Source organism: Heterodontus francisci, chromosome 18 (genome assembly GCF_036365525.1).
Source record: "Heterodontus francisci isolate sHetFra1 chromosome 18, sHetFra1.hap1, whole genome shotgun sequence".
Lineage (NCBI taxonomy): Eukaryota > Metazoa > Chordata > Chondrichthyes > Heterodontiformes > Heterodontidae > Heterodontus > Heterodontus francisci.
Genome location: NC_090388.1, coordinates 50,769,621 through 50,784,799, shown reverse-complemented (window position 1 = coordinate 50,784,799; position 15,179 = coordinate 50,769,621). Strand labels below are relative to the sequence as shown.

Below are 15,179 nucleotides of genomic sequence, written 5' to 3'. Positions count from 1 at the left end.
ACACAAGTTAGTCCAACTAAGAGAGCTCTTTAGAGGGCCATGTTGAGATTTTGGTAAGGTGCACGACTGACTGCATGGTGGCTCAGGGGCATGGAGGCAGCAACACAGCAGGGAGCCAGTCCTGGTCACCCCAGGGAATTAGGTGGATGCATAAAAGAGAGAACGGTTCAGAGGGGGGGACTCAGCCATTGGCACACAGGTGTCAGCGGGAATGTGCAGGCTGCAGGGAGAGTGTTCTCTGAGCTCAGGCAGTGCATTAGAGGAGAGTCAAGGCTTCCAGACACAATTGGGTAGCCCGAGTGCAAGGAAGGCAGCAGCTGGCAATGGGGGCACAACACTCAGATTTCAGGTCCAGTGGCGATGGGGAACAACATCCCACCCTAGGAAGTGCAGAGGAAAGGGACGAGGGTCAGGAATGCAATGGAATCCATGTCCTCAAAGGCTGTACTGCCGAAGATGGAGCTACCTGGACACGTTGGAGAACCAGTGCCACAGGAGACTGCAACTCTCCAGGCAGATGGTCAGAGATTTCTGCCCTCATCAAGGAAGGACTCACACCTCACAGAACTACTCACCATGCCCCGTCAGTAACATTCAACGTCATTGTAGCCTTAGACTTCTTTGCCTCTGGCTCCTTCCAAGGATCAGCTGTGGACCTTGCTGATGTATTGCAAACAACTGCACAACTGGGTTTTGCCTCCATCGCTGGATTCCCCCGGTGCAGGAAGTCACTGATTGCACTTATGTGGCCATCAGGTCAACCAGCAACCTGCCAGTAAGATTCATCCACAGGATGGACTTCCACTTTCTCAGTTGGTCTGCGACCACAAGAGCTTTCTGCATGTGTGCGCTCGCTTCCCCAGCAGCTGCCATGACTCCTTCATCCTCCGGCAGTCCAGGCTGCCTCAGCTCTTCACCCCACTCCATCCCACAAACTATGTGGTCGGATTCTAGGGGACAAGGGATATCCCCTGAAGAGATGGCTCCTCACCCCTTTACGAGACTCAGACAGGGCCATAGAGGTGCTACAACCAAAGCCATCTGCTCACAAGGACCACCATGGAGCAGGCCATCGGGGCTTCAATTATGCTGTTCTAGTGCCTGGACCGGTTGCGTGGCACTCTGCAATACAATGCTCTCACGGATTGTGGTGGTCTGCTGCACTCTCCATGACATGGCCCTCCAGAGAAGTGTGTACCTTGAAGAGGACGAGGCCCTGAAAAGCTTATTGGAGGAAGAGGAGGAGCAAGATACAGAACAGAGGTGCCTTGGCAGCACAGGGAGGTGTCCGTGCCTGGCGTGGGACTCTGGGGTCTCATCCGGATGGCATCGACATCAGGGATCATTTATTCCAGGCACGTTTCAGCTATGCCCTTCTAACCCAGGAAGATGGCATGATCTGGAACTCACTTTTAGTTGCTTGTGAGAACACTTCTATTGAAGATACAGCCTGGAATAGATCCACTCTTCCCGCCAATGAAGGATGCACATCTCTCCAGAGGTTTCACTGTGCCAGTCAAGGACTGTTGCTCCCCTTCACCACTGCATCACTCTTTTCTTGTCCTGCCATTAATAAATGGAAGCTCACACGTCTAGCATCATGTGTCAATATTTACATTGTGTTGAAAAATTGGAAAAAAAGTGTAGAGTTACAGGTGAAACAAACCAGGGATCCATTCAGTGCTCTGCCTGACCTGACACGATGGCCTCTACTTTCGGCCACTTTTACCTGATGCTCTCCTTGTGGCCTTGGACGAGGTTGCTCACTTCTCTCTGCTTGCGACTGAGATGCCTGTGGCGGTTGTCCTCATCGTGGAGGTGCCAGGGTGCTGGGGGCAAAGGGAATGGGGTACCTCCAGAGGCTGCTGCACCAGCTGCATCCATCACTGGGCCATGCTGCACAAATGGTCCCTTAGTCAAAGGGGCCAAGGAGGCCAATGATGATGATGGTGCCTCGTGAGGGGTATCACCTTCATCCTCCTCGGTGACTGCCTTAACCCTTGGCTGGCACTCCAGATGGCAGGAGGGGAGCACCAGCTGGGGCCCAACTGGTATCCACTCCAAACATCTCTGCACCAAAGCCACTGATCAATGAAGGCTACATAGTGTGGCGTGCATTGTGAACATCAGTGCGCAGTTCCTGCATGCACTCTGAGTGCTGCCACATATGGCTCCCTATGAGGTTGGCAACTCTTTCAATGGAGGAGCTCATGTAGCTCCAAGCCCTGAGCCATGGTGGCAATCATGAGCTGGATAGACTCCTTCTTTCTCAGCCCATGACCACGCACTGCCTCAGGGAACTCTTGACATGTGGGAACACATCTGTTACTGCTGGTCTAAGTACAGCCTCCTTTCCTGTGACTCCCGAGGCTCTGCATCTGTACCTACCTGAGCAGGGTTGTGTCTGCCATCTCTGACAGGGATTGTCCACAGCTGCCTCTGCTTCTGGCACCCCCTCCTACTCACTCGTGACATGCTCATCTCCCAGTGCAATCCTATTTATGAGAACCCACTGAGGTGACTGCATCTGTGCTGGTGGAGGGTGCGCTTGCAAGGTATGCCAGTGCTTGTTCTGAGGTCACTTCTGGCAGCGCTTGGTCTGGTGCAGAAACAGGAATCTGTCCTTCTGCCTCAATGTTCGAACCTGTGGGAAACACAAGACGAGATCATGAGAACTAACCTTGGATAGCAGAGGCCTCTGCAGTGCTGAGGCTTCCCAATGCAGCTGAGTTTTTGGCATGCTGTCAGATAGGCTGGGGTGCACTGTACCTCCTTAATCTGTGCATTGAAGTCTCGATTTACCTTCTCCACCATGGATGCCCATCTCATCTTCCCTGATTTGCTTGTGGTAAGCCACCCTGGTGATCTCCAATTCTCCCTCTTCCACTGCGGTGATGTGTAGGATGGAACCGCTCCTCCAGTCTACACCCTTTTACTGGTGTTATGTGCCTGTTTCTCCTGTGAGGGAGAGCAAGAGAGCGATAATGCACTGCTGGCCTCTATGGCCAATGTCAATGGCTCATTGGGACAGGAAGTTGCATGCATCAGTGCTGGCAGGTCCTCAGCAGCACTATGGCTATAGGTATTGCTGAGGGATCAGTCAGTATCCTGGGCACACATTCCTCCCACGTTCAGGAGCAGCAAATGCCCTCAGGTTCCCGACTGGAGCATCTGCTGGAGGTTGAATACCCACAGGCCTGTCCTGAGGGTCTGGCGTTGCTCTCATCTTGCCAGAGCAAAGAAGGTAATTGAACCTCTTCCTGCACACAGTTCCTCCTGACCACACTCCGTCTGCTCATGGTCTCCACCACCTCTATCCAAGACTGTTTGGTCTGGGAGGGTAGCTTCTCCTGCCACCCTCCGGAAAAGGGATGGCCTGCAGGTCTGAATCGGCAAAGCAAGGGGCAGCTCTGCTGTGGGTTCCAGCCCTCTGACTTTCTTGCTCCACGACTGATATTGCAATTGAATCAGTAAAACGGGGGCCTCAGTAATGGCTGCTATGGTCTGTTTAAATTGGGCCCACTCTCTTTCAGCCCCACCTCCTTTCCTGCCCCCGCTGCTACTAATTGGCCACCCAACCTACCCTCCAGCAATCAACAGGCCACTCTGTGAAAATTGGGGCCCGTGACTGCTCCCCCCCACAAGGGGTGGGATCGGAACCCACAAACAGTCCAGACATCCATTTCTCGATCCTGGAAGGAAAATCAAGCCCTATGCCAATACATGCATTAGTGTTCAGCCAAGCTGCAAGCTGAAGAACAGCAATTGCTATCAGGCAGTCCAGTCACATATCATCTGGATAGGAGTCCAAGCTCAATACTCACACCTCATCCCAGTAACTCACTAGGGGTCAGGCTGGACATTGATCCATCTAACCCCAGATCAATCATTTATAATTCACTAAAACCAGTCTCGAAGTGATTGCACTACTCCCCAATCCAGCTAACATAAATCAAGACATTTTGCCAGAAAGCCTCTTTCATAATGTAGCAGAATTACATTAAATAGGCAGCATCCTGTAAAAGGTATAGGTTTTTAAAATTAGTAAAAAAAAACGTATTTTTCACCAAGAATCAAAACCTGGGTACAGAAATGATTCAGCCACCATTACCAGTCAACATTAAGCCATTAAAACCTTTCTACAAGGGTGGTGCAATGTATTAGGCTTGACATGCTGTGACTTGTTTTGACAGGATGTCGTCCTGCACCTAAAATACAGGAAGTTTCCAACCTTAGCTGTGCTTATGTGAAGACAGGTGCCAGTGGAAGAGATAAAAAGACAGCATCAACTTCATCCACTTCCTAAAGGCCTGTAGCAGAATGGTACTGTGCAGTCCTAGGAGTACTCACATTCATGCAATCCTAAATGTTGAGTGATGTAGTGAGATCAGAATGGAATCCTAGAAACATAGGAAATAGGAGCAGGAGTAGGCCATTCGGCCCCTCGAGCCTGCCCCACCATTCAACTGGATCATGGCTGCTCTTCTACCACAATGCCATTTTCCTGCACTATCCCCATATCCCTTGATACCTTTAATATCTGGAAATCTATCTCTGTCTCGGTCTTGAACATGCTCAATGACAGAGCATGTTCTCATAAATAGGGTTGCACTGGGAGATGAGCATGTCACGAGTGAGTAGGAGGGGGTCGAGAATTCCACTGATTCACCACCCTCCGAGTGAAGAAATCCCTCCTCATCTCAGTCCAAAATGGCCTACCCCTCATTCTGAGACTGCGTCCCCTGGTTCTAGACCACCCCCCCCCCCCCACCCACACCACACACCCCAGCAGGGGAAACATCCTTCCTGCATCCACCCTCTAAGAATTTTATATGTTGCAATGAGATCAACTCTCACTCTTCTAAACTCTAGAGAATACAAGCCCAGCCTCTGCACTCTCTCCTCATAGGACAATCCTGCCATCCCAGGATCAGTCTGGTGAACCTTTGTTGCACTCCCTCTGTGGCTAGTATATCCTTCCCTAGGTAAGGAGGCCAAAATTGTACACAATACAACAAGTGTGGTCTCACCAAGACTCTATACAATTGCAGCAAGACATCTTTACTCCTATACTCAAATCCCCTTGCAATAAAGGCCAACATACCATTTGCCTTCCCAATTGCCTGCTGTACCTACATGCTAGCTTTCAGTGACTCATGAACAAGGACACCCAAGTCCCTTTGGACATCAACACTTCCCAATCTCTTACCATTTAAAAAGATACACTGCATTTCTGTTTTTCCACATTATATTCCATCTGCCATGTTCTTGCCCACTCACTTAGACTATCTAAATCCCCTCGAAGCCTCTTTATCTCCTCCCACAATTCACATTCCCACTTAGTTTAGTGTCATCAGCAACTTGGAAATATTACATTTGGTCCCCACATCCAAATCATGGATATAGATTGTGAATAGCTGGGGCCCAAGCACTGATCCTTGCAGTACCCAACTAGTCACAGCCTGCCAACCTGAAAATGACCCTTTTATTCCTACTCTCCATTTTCTGGCCAGTAACCAATTCTTAATTTCTGCCAATATAGTACTCCCAATCCCAATTGCTCTAAATTTATTTACTAACCTCTTGTGTGGGACCTTATCGAAAGCCTTCTGAAAATCCAAACTACACCACATCCACTGGTTCCCCCTTATCTATTCTGCTAAATACATCCTCAAAAAATTCCAACAGGCTTGTCAAACATGATTTCCTTTTCATAAATCCATATTAACTCTAACCAATCCCACCATTATTTTCTAAGCGTGCAGTTAGCACATCCTTTATAATAGATTCTAGCATTTTCCCTACTACTGATGCCAGGCTAACAGGTCTGTAGTTCCCTGTTTTCTCTCCCACTCCTTTCTCTACTTCAGAGGGCTGTAGATGCCGAGTCATTGAGTATATTCAAGATAGAGGTTGATACATTTTTGGATACTAAGGGAATGAAGGGATATGGGGATAGTGTGAGACGTGGAGTTAAGGTGGAAAATCAACCACGATCATTGAATGGTGGAGCAGGCTCGAAGGGCCGACTCCTGTTCCTATTTCTTATGTTGTCCGTGGTTTTACTTGTTCTTGATGCACCATCTCATCCCACTGTAGGTGAATGTGCTAGGAAAAAGAGACTGTGATGTGTGCGGCAATGGATGGAGAAAGGGGAACAGATATAAATTTTCTCCCCCTACCCTGTCATAAACAAAAGAAAAATTGAGTATGGACACAGAATTAGCTTTAAGCAAGATTCATTATTTCGTCAATGAGGGTAGAGAGCATTACTGAATAACTTCTGTTACATAGGCCCAAGTGAGATCCAGTTTAAAACAAGTTGTTCAGCCATCAGCCCTGACTCCACCTCCAAGTCCATGCCTTTACCTTCCCCAAGTTCACCTGCTCCAAGGCTCTCTTTGCTGACCTCCAAGGTTTGACACTCCATAAACTATAACTTTTCCAAAATTCTGAGACCCACATTCTATACAGGATATGGTTCCATTCCCTCAACACCCCAGTCCTAAAAAAGAACAAAAATATACTAGGTCTGTAATTCTGAGAGATCCAGTCCACCAGCAAAAGTGTGACAGAACAGAACTTTCAGCCAACCATGGAACCCCACGATGGACCATGTCCTGACTTGCAGAGATACAGTTGTCAACACACTCAGGGTGGACCATTGCTTCTATAAGAATACTAGCGGTGTCTACTTCGATGGAGACCCGGAAAGATTGAGCAATGTTATGCCACTCCGATGCAGCAAAGACCTGGGAATGGCCTCCCTAGACATAGCACCAGACTGCAGCTCCCAGAGTTGCTCCTTGTCAACCGATGGAGTGATGGATCCCCTCCAGAACCCTGGCAATTTATACTTTGCAATTGGAAGTGCATAAAGGAGATGGAAATACGCACACACACACGCACACAAACAAACACATACCACTAACACCCAGCACCACAGGAGCTACTCAGCTGCGGCTCAGTGGATAGAATCAGAAGGTTGTGGGTTCAAGACCCAATGCAGGGGCTTGAGCAAAAAAATATAGGCTGACACACCAGTGGAGTACTGAGGGAATGCTGTACTGTTGGAGGTGCTGTCTTTCATAGAGTCAGAGAGATACAGCACTGAAACAGGCCCTTTGGCCCACCGACTCTGTGCCAACCATCAACCACCCATTTATACTAATCCTACATTAATCCCATATTCCCTACCACATCCCCACCTTCCCTCAATTCTCCTACCTATCAACCTGCAAGTCTTTGGCTGTGGGAGGAAACCAGAGCACCCGGCGGAAACCCACGCAGTCACAGGGAGAACTTGCAAACTCCGCACAGGCAGTACCCAGAACCGAACCCGGGTCGCAGGAGCTGTGAGGCTGCGGTGCTAACCACTGCGCCGCCCCAGATAAGAGGCTAAACTTGGGGCCCCATCAGCCCCCTCAGGTGGATATAAAAGATTAACATAGCATTATTTTGATGAAAAGCACGAGAGGCATCGCTGGTGCCCTAGCCAATATTTGTCCTTCAATCAGCATCACCAAAAAGGGAAAAGAGAGAGATTATCTGGTCATTATCACATTGTTGTTCACATGGCTGCATGTTTCCTACATTGCAACAGTGACTACACTTCAAAAAGAACCTCACTGGCTGTAAAGTGCTTTGGTCATGAAAGGTGCTATATAAATGCAAGTATTTTTTTTAAATAGATAATTGCAAGCTCTTTCTGACCCGTACCAAGTACGGACTGACATCTACATTACCCATACCCTAAATCAAGTGACGCATCCAGTAACAAAAATCTGTTGTTACTGGGTAATAGTTGTATTCTTGATGTTTATTCATCGAGTTAATCTCTCTCTGAACATGACTGCACTTTACCTCCTAAAAAATACACCATCAACACCAGCACAGCCTAATCAGTCAGACATTTGACTGCAGGGCAAAAATTACCTTCTTGTCTTTGCCCGGAAACAAGTTGAACATCTGCAGGGGGTTGGGGTGGGGGGGAAAAAGAATCACTATCTGGAGCAGCGTTTGGGTACATGCCCAGTCACCAAAATTAATAGAAATAGTCCACCGCTCTTGACGAAAAAAATGCTGCTTTCTACTAGTGGGATCCGTACGGCAAGACACTACGGCACTTCAGCAAAACTCACACATACATTTATTTTAAAGCAAAAATTAGTTGTTGGGTTCAGACGTTATTAAGAACAAGATGGTGCCATGATACAACTGATCCTATTGTCAAAAGCCGGACATGTTACCCTGGCAATGACATCCCCATTTAAATGATTGGAATTCAAGCAATCTTTCAAATTTTCACTAAAGCAGTGCTCTGGCAGGTGTTAAAAGCTGCAACAAAGACAAAGGGCACCAGATAAACTGCTTTCCTCCAACAAGGAACGAATCAAAATATTACTGCAAGAGAGCAGAGAGAAATCTGGCTGAGGAATGCAGTTGAATAGAGGACCCCACCCCTGTCTAATAAGAGTCAGATTACAGCATGGTTTGAGTGTGTCACTCACGCAGCTTCATAAAGTTCCTGGTTGTGCTCAGCCATGATCTGCAGTATGCTTTTAGCAAAAAGCCTCTTCTAGCCAAAGCAGAAACATTACTTCACTCATCACGAGTTCACCTTGATATCAGTCCTGTGCTGCTGGGTTAAGCATAGTATTCATCCTCAATGACACTGCAATGAACTGACCCAGCCTAGTCCCTTGCCTTAAAAGTGACATGCTTACCCCATCCTGTGCATTCATCTGAAATATACAGTGTCATGTAGACCCTCACCTGCCAAGAAGGAGGCATATTCATTTTGACATATGACCATTAATTTTAAACTGTTGCTGGAGTGAAGAAATTACTTGTTTTACAAGAGATCACCAGACACTTGGCTGGAGGACATCCACATACTAAAAGACAGTGCTTGGAGAGACAAAAGAATTGCTCACTGATTCAATTAACAGAGATTGGGCTGGGCAATAGTAATCCACATCTTGTTGGGGTGGGAGACAGCACTACACCCTCCCCTCCCCCCACCGAGAGCTTAGGAACCCACAAATGCAGGAGTGGTTAAGCCAGCTGGTCATATGACTAACCGGCAGGTCCAGGCTTTTTGAACTAGACACAGGACAGTTCCTCGTCAGATTGCAGTTTGCAACTGAACCTGGAACAAGACAGCCTCTCTCCTAGCTGGCTCTCTCTCACAAGCCTCTGGACCCACTGAAGACACATGAACCTCAAGAGAGAAGACTCCTATATCGAAACAAATTAAAGCGTGCACTGGGCCCCAATGAACTGCAAGTCTTACCAGCAACCAAAGACTCAACATCAAACTCAAAGGATCGTAACTACAAACCATCTATTGCCTCAAACTTTTCCCCTTTATTCTTTTCTACTTTTCCCATCTCTATCTGCGTGTGTTCATCGCGTATGCATGCGAGCACGGTTGCGTCGCCTATTCGTAGCCGTTACCCGAAAGAGTTTAAGATTATTAAACTTCCACCTTTCTTGTTTAAATCTAAGAAAACCTGGCTGATTTGATTCCTTTGCCTTACAATTGGAAAGCAGCAAACAAGGATTCAGAGGTGGAGCTAAAAACACGGTGTTTTTAAAAATTAAACCCTGTTACAGTTAGACCAGGCAAAGGCTGAGAGGGAACCCCTATACCCTTATCACACCTGGTTGTAACAACAGAAATAGATGAAAATGAATTGTTCCCTTTTTCCATTATATAGATGTGCATCTCGAATTACTTCTACCTTTTTCCAGTGATAAGAAAAAGATTCAATATTTTGCAAATGCAATGCAACTAAATCATTTACTTTTTTTCTGATCAGCAAGTAGCACAACAGATCTAAGCATCATCACGACACTATGTAGCATTAACATACAGTCACATTGAAGCACTAAATTAACTTTAGTGAGACAATCCAAGACATTAAAAAAGTTGGCTGGGTTTGTTGGGTGCTCAGTTGTCAGTATTTACTCCAAGGACTGCCAATGCCTGTTATGATGCAGGCTGCTTCCTAGTAATTTTAGCTCCTCTCCAACCCAAAACCCCCACTCCCTGTGAACCAAAACACACTTTAAAAAAGATGCAACTGGAATAGCAAGTGAATAAAGACCCCTTTTTGCTGTTGAGACATGCACTGGAAGTAGTTTAGGATACCACCTTACACTCTTGATCTCTGCAACCACAACAACAGACCTGGAACTGAAGGCTGAAAATTACAAAACAAGATTAATAAAATGAACAGAAGGAAAGTTAAAAAAGTAACATGTTTAACTAAATTGTAAAATTTAATTTAACTCGTTATCTTTTGCAAAACAATAGAAGTCAAGAATCGTTGCCAATTGTCAACAGTACACACAGTGTACGGCACAGTGGCGCAGTGGTTAGCACCGCAGCCTCACAGCTCCAGGGACCCGGGTTCAATTCTGGGTACTGCCTGTGTGGAGTTTGCAAGTTCTCCCTGTGTCTGCGTGGGTTTCCTCCGGGTGCTCCGGTTTCCTCCCACATGCCAAAGACTTGCAGGTTGATAGGTAAATTGGCCTTTATAAAATTGCCCCTAGTATAGGTAGGTGGTAGGGAAATATAGGGACAGGTGGGGATGTGGTAGGAATATGGAATTAGTGTAGGATTAGTATAAATGGGTGGTTGATGGTTGGCACAGACTCGGTGGGCCGAAGGGCCTGTTTCAGTGCTGTATCTCTAAATAAAAAAATAAATAAAAAATAAAAAATAAAATTTGGACCATGTGCTCCTAATGCAAAGATTTTATGTGAAAAATGAACTCCACATAGTCTTTCAATGGCCTCCAGCACATACAGTGGGAAGGGAGCAGTCCCACTCCCAGTTACATATCTTTCTGTTGTTCTTGATCCAAGCTAGTAACGATAGGCAACGATCATATGCAATTAATCAATGGCAGCCCAATGTGAAATACTTCTTACAGTGCAAGACCTACTAATCAAGTCTATACATGTAAAAGGGAGGCATCTCAAGTGCAAGACAAGCAAATCACATGTCATTGGGATACAGCCAAACTGTGAGAGACTCTTGCTTGCAGGATATCTTGACAAGACAATTGCAAAAACCATAGATTGATTTGTAAGTGATTGATAAGATACCCAGATAGTCTCCCATCACTTGTGCAACAGAAAGAAGATATTTGGTATTTATATCATAACCAATGGATGACTTTTTGAAGTGCGGTGATGGTTATGCAACCAAAGATGGTAGGCAATTTGTGTACAGCATTGTCCCATTATCAGAAATGGAGCTGAACCATCAATTACTCTCGCTACCTTGATGGTATAGGCTGAAGCATCAATAGTCAGGGCTATTTTATAATTCTTCTTCAAATAATAGCATGGGATTTTTTATTTCACATACACCTGAACAAACAAGCAGGGGCTCAGTTTAAGCTCTCAACCAAAGGATGGAACCTTCAACAATGCAGCACTCCCCCAACACTTCAGTGAAATGGCCATCCAAGTTACATACCAATGGCCTTACGTAGACTTGAACATAAAATCTTTTGAATTATAGGTAATAAAATGCTACCAACCAAGCCAAGCTAACATTCAAGATTGTTTTGTGTATTTCTCACCTTCCCCCATGGAGGGAAAGACAGAAAGCTATCTCAGAAGTTTGAGACGTCTGAGAGTCTGTTTCATTTCAGGATACACGCAAGGTTTTAAAATCATTTTTAGAACTGCTTTGAGGGAATTACTGAGTCAGACAGCGTAAGGAGCTGGATTGGTACAGTTGCAGTGCAAATTGTGTAATTATGGGTTTTTTAACTAGACAAATGTCAGCTTAATTTGTTATATCACAAGGCTCAATATCTTCTTTCAGTAAGTTACCTGCCTGGTGATGCCAATAACTCCCAAATAAATAAGTTCAAAATCAACCGCAACAAAGATGTCTTATTGAATCAGAATTTTTTGTGAAACAATGCATTGAATTTTATAAGGCAAAATTCCCTTTTAAAAAAGGAGGTTCCAATTTTCAGGGTCCACCTGTAAGAATCCTGCAACAACGAGATACCATGCATGAAATCAATGCTGAGAAACATACTCTCTCTTTAAAAGGCATCCCGCAGTGCAAAGACTACTTACTTAAAAAGGTGGCAAAACTTTCTCTTTAAAACTACCCTGTTAGTGAGTTTCCCTTTAAAGAAGGCACTGAAGCGCCCTCTTTAAAAGCGATCCTAAACACCAAGGCGATTTTACTCATTTAACAAAAAAACAGGTTTCTTGTACACTCACATTTACTCTCACACACTTAAGCATATAAATAGCAGGTGGCATCCTATCTCATCAGCTCATGCACAAGACATTACTACAACTTCAAGCACCCATCTAAATTAAATTTCTTTGGGTCCATACTTGACACCAGATAGCGATAAGCCCAAAATTTCAGATGAGAAAATGAGGCAAAGAACAACACCATTTTTAACTTCAAATCTCATTCAGTGGGAACACTGCCATCAGAGCAAGGAACCAGAAGGACAGCACCTGATTTCTGTTTTATGCAAATAATGACATTTTTGCAAGGCATATCTCAAAGTAATTAAAATTAACTGTCAAGCACTTGCCAAAGATTTCGACAGAAAGATGCCGTGCTTTTAAATTGTCTTAAATTATGGCTTCAAAATAATAGATACTTCAATTCAGCCAAAATGCCAACCACATTAATTGACACTCTAAGGGGCAGAATTCATATACACAAAGCAGAGAAATCACATTAGGGAAAAAAAGTATTTTTAAATAACATACAAAATAAAGTTTCAGCCCTGTATTAACAGATCCCTATATATTAAACGTTTAAACATCTTAATTTCCCCTCCCATTTCCAAATATTTTTATTTAATTCTTCTGCTGTCCAAGTCAATGATTGTTGAATTCATGCACTCAGTCAAGTGATCTCCTGCCCAAGCTCCTTTGCTGGTGCCATTCTAGCTATCTAATACAATAATTGGCTACTTGTCATTCAATGTCTTCTTTCTCCCTACGGATAACCATCTGCCCCCAACACACTGTGCTACCAGCTGGCGCATAATTACTATACAATTTCTGCTGAATTTGACAATTCTAACTTTCGAACTGCAACAGTATCCTGTATTGAAAACAATCTGTTTAGTAATTCAATCTAGGCAATACAGTTCTTTGACACAACCTCTAATTGCAGTACCCCCTGGACTGCTTCTTTCGGAGCTGCAGCCCAACACTGCCAAACAGGGAAGGTCTTTGGAAATTGGATCGTTATTTAGTTTACATATTTCCGTTATTCTAGTAACAGGCGTTCAAATGAATACTCCAGTCTGTCTGATTGTCTTTTGTTGCGTGTAATCTCTAAAGCGGCGGGTTTACTGCCTGTTGCATCAAGACACAAGAAGTAACATGCGGGGATCCTGAATATGTAACTCAAATAAACGCAGCGCAGAACTGCTTCGATGTGGGATTCGTGCCTATTTCCTCGCTATCTCGTGCAGCTAGGTTTTCAGCTTCCATTGCGGAGGTGGGTGGGAGCTGTGTGCTATTCCCCATTGTGTGGCTAGTGTGGGCAGAGATGAGAAACCAAATTGCATGTCATATAAGGCCACTTTTGTGCAACCCTCAGAACGACATTGAAAGTTGTCTTGGGGCAGTTTGCCAGGCAGATGTTTTAGATGAGGAATGGTGCACAGCAGACCTTGGGGAGGGGAACCCAAGGGAGGGTGAGAAAATAATTTAGAAAATGGAGAGGGACTAAATCATTGATCAAAAAGAACGTCAGTAATTTCCCAGAGAGCAGTGTAAGAACTCCACAAAGCCATCATTCTGGTGAGCAAGGGGTTAACTTTATAGACCAGCTCTGCAGATAACAGACACGTATCCTACAGGAAGCCTGGGTTAGGGATAGGTCATCCATAAATATTTAGCCAGTTACTGAAAAATTCAGAGGATTAAAGATAACACATTCATAAACAGAATCGATACAGAATATTAACTGGAATCTGGTTGAAAATATGCTGACCCTGAAGCACAGGGTCTCAGTGTTCATTCACATGGTATTTTTCTCCCTAGCCCCAGCGCTACTGAGTACAGACTTTGTTTGAAAATCAGCTCTGCCTTTTATCAAGGATGGATCATAATCCAAAATAGGGGAGGAAGACAAAAAATAACCTAGATTGTAGAATTTCCTACCTCACCGACTCTGGTTGCTGGTGTATGTCTCTTGATTGTAGCCTCATTCCGACTACAAATAAATCAATTAGGTAGAATTTGTCTGTATTTCCTTTTGAAAAACTTCACTCGGGGTGGGGGAAATCCACCTTCGGCTTCCTCACACCTGAGGACCTTCATTAACACACTCCATAATCTCAGCCAGTGATGGCATGTTTCTCTCAGCCAGTTTGCTTTGTTTCAGGTCTTTTTGGAACTGTCTTTCTGTGTCATCCTTCTCGCTCACTCCCTTTCTTCACTAGGCTCCAGCCTGCTGGCTCTGACGTCTCTGCTAAACTCCTGCCTCCCTATTCCCACACCTCCCTCTTTTGACCTCCCTTGACTTCTTTCCATTGAACTAATCACCAGCTGCTTCAGAACAGTCTTATTACCATAGCAACCGTTGTCCCCTCTCCAACTCAACTGGGCAAAGACTACAATAAACACAGATTCTCCAGTTTCAGCACGTCACACGTGTAATTAAAGGGGTAACAGCTCTACAGCTCAAATGTTGCTTCAGTGGTTGGCAATTTCTTAGCAATACAATTGTATTTGTCACTGTTCTTTGATGCTCATGTATTTCTTTTCTGATGCGTTAATGGAAAATTTGAAAAAAGTGTTTTTCAAAATCTGTAAAACACAAAGAGCATGTTGCTGCTTGCCATGGGTTAATTAACGCCAACAGCAATTCTCTGCTCACAGTGAATAGTTTACAATTTCTGCTCCCGTCTTTTAGACTTTCTGAACAAACAAGTTGAGCAGGCAGCTCGATTTCATGTACAGAAGCAAAATTACTCCGGGCGCTGGAAATCTGAAATAAAAAACAGAAAAGGCTGGAAATACTCAGCAAGTCAGGCAGCATCTGTGGAGAGAGAAACAGAATTAACGTTTTAGGTCAGTGACCCTTCATCAGAACTGTCTGACCTGTTGAGTATTTCCAGCCTTTTCTGTTTCGATTTGTGTTTCTACCTAGTCTAAAA

At 44.9% G+C, this 15,179-nt stretch overlaps 1 protein-coding gene across 5 annotated transcripts in view; it reads right to left on the bottom strand.

Moving 5' to 3' along the window:
* Positions 1 to 15,179, bottom strand: part of si:dkey-82f1.1 (DENN domain-containing protein 2A) — a 148,697-nt gene that overhangs the window by 106,161 nt on the left and 27,357 nt on the right. For 2 of the 5 annotated variants that reach the window (XM_068050729.1, XM_068050734.1), the window contains exon 1: positions 14,182 to 14,504. The exons of 2 other annotated variants lie outside the window; for them this stretch is intronic. The gene's annotated coding sequence lies outside the window, so the exon portion shown is untranslated. Of the gene's footprint in view, positions 1 to 14,181; positions 14,505 to 15,179 lie in introns of those variants that run through there. One more of the 5 variants, XM_068050733.1, reaches the window with a different exon arrangement.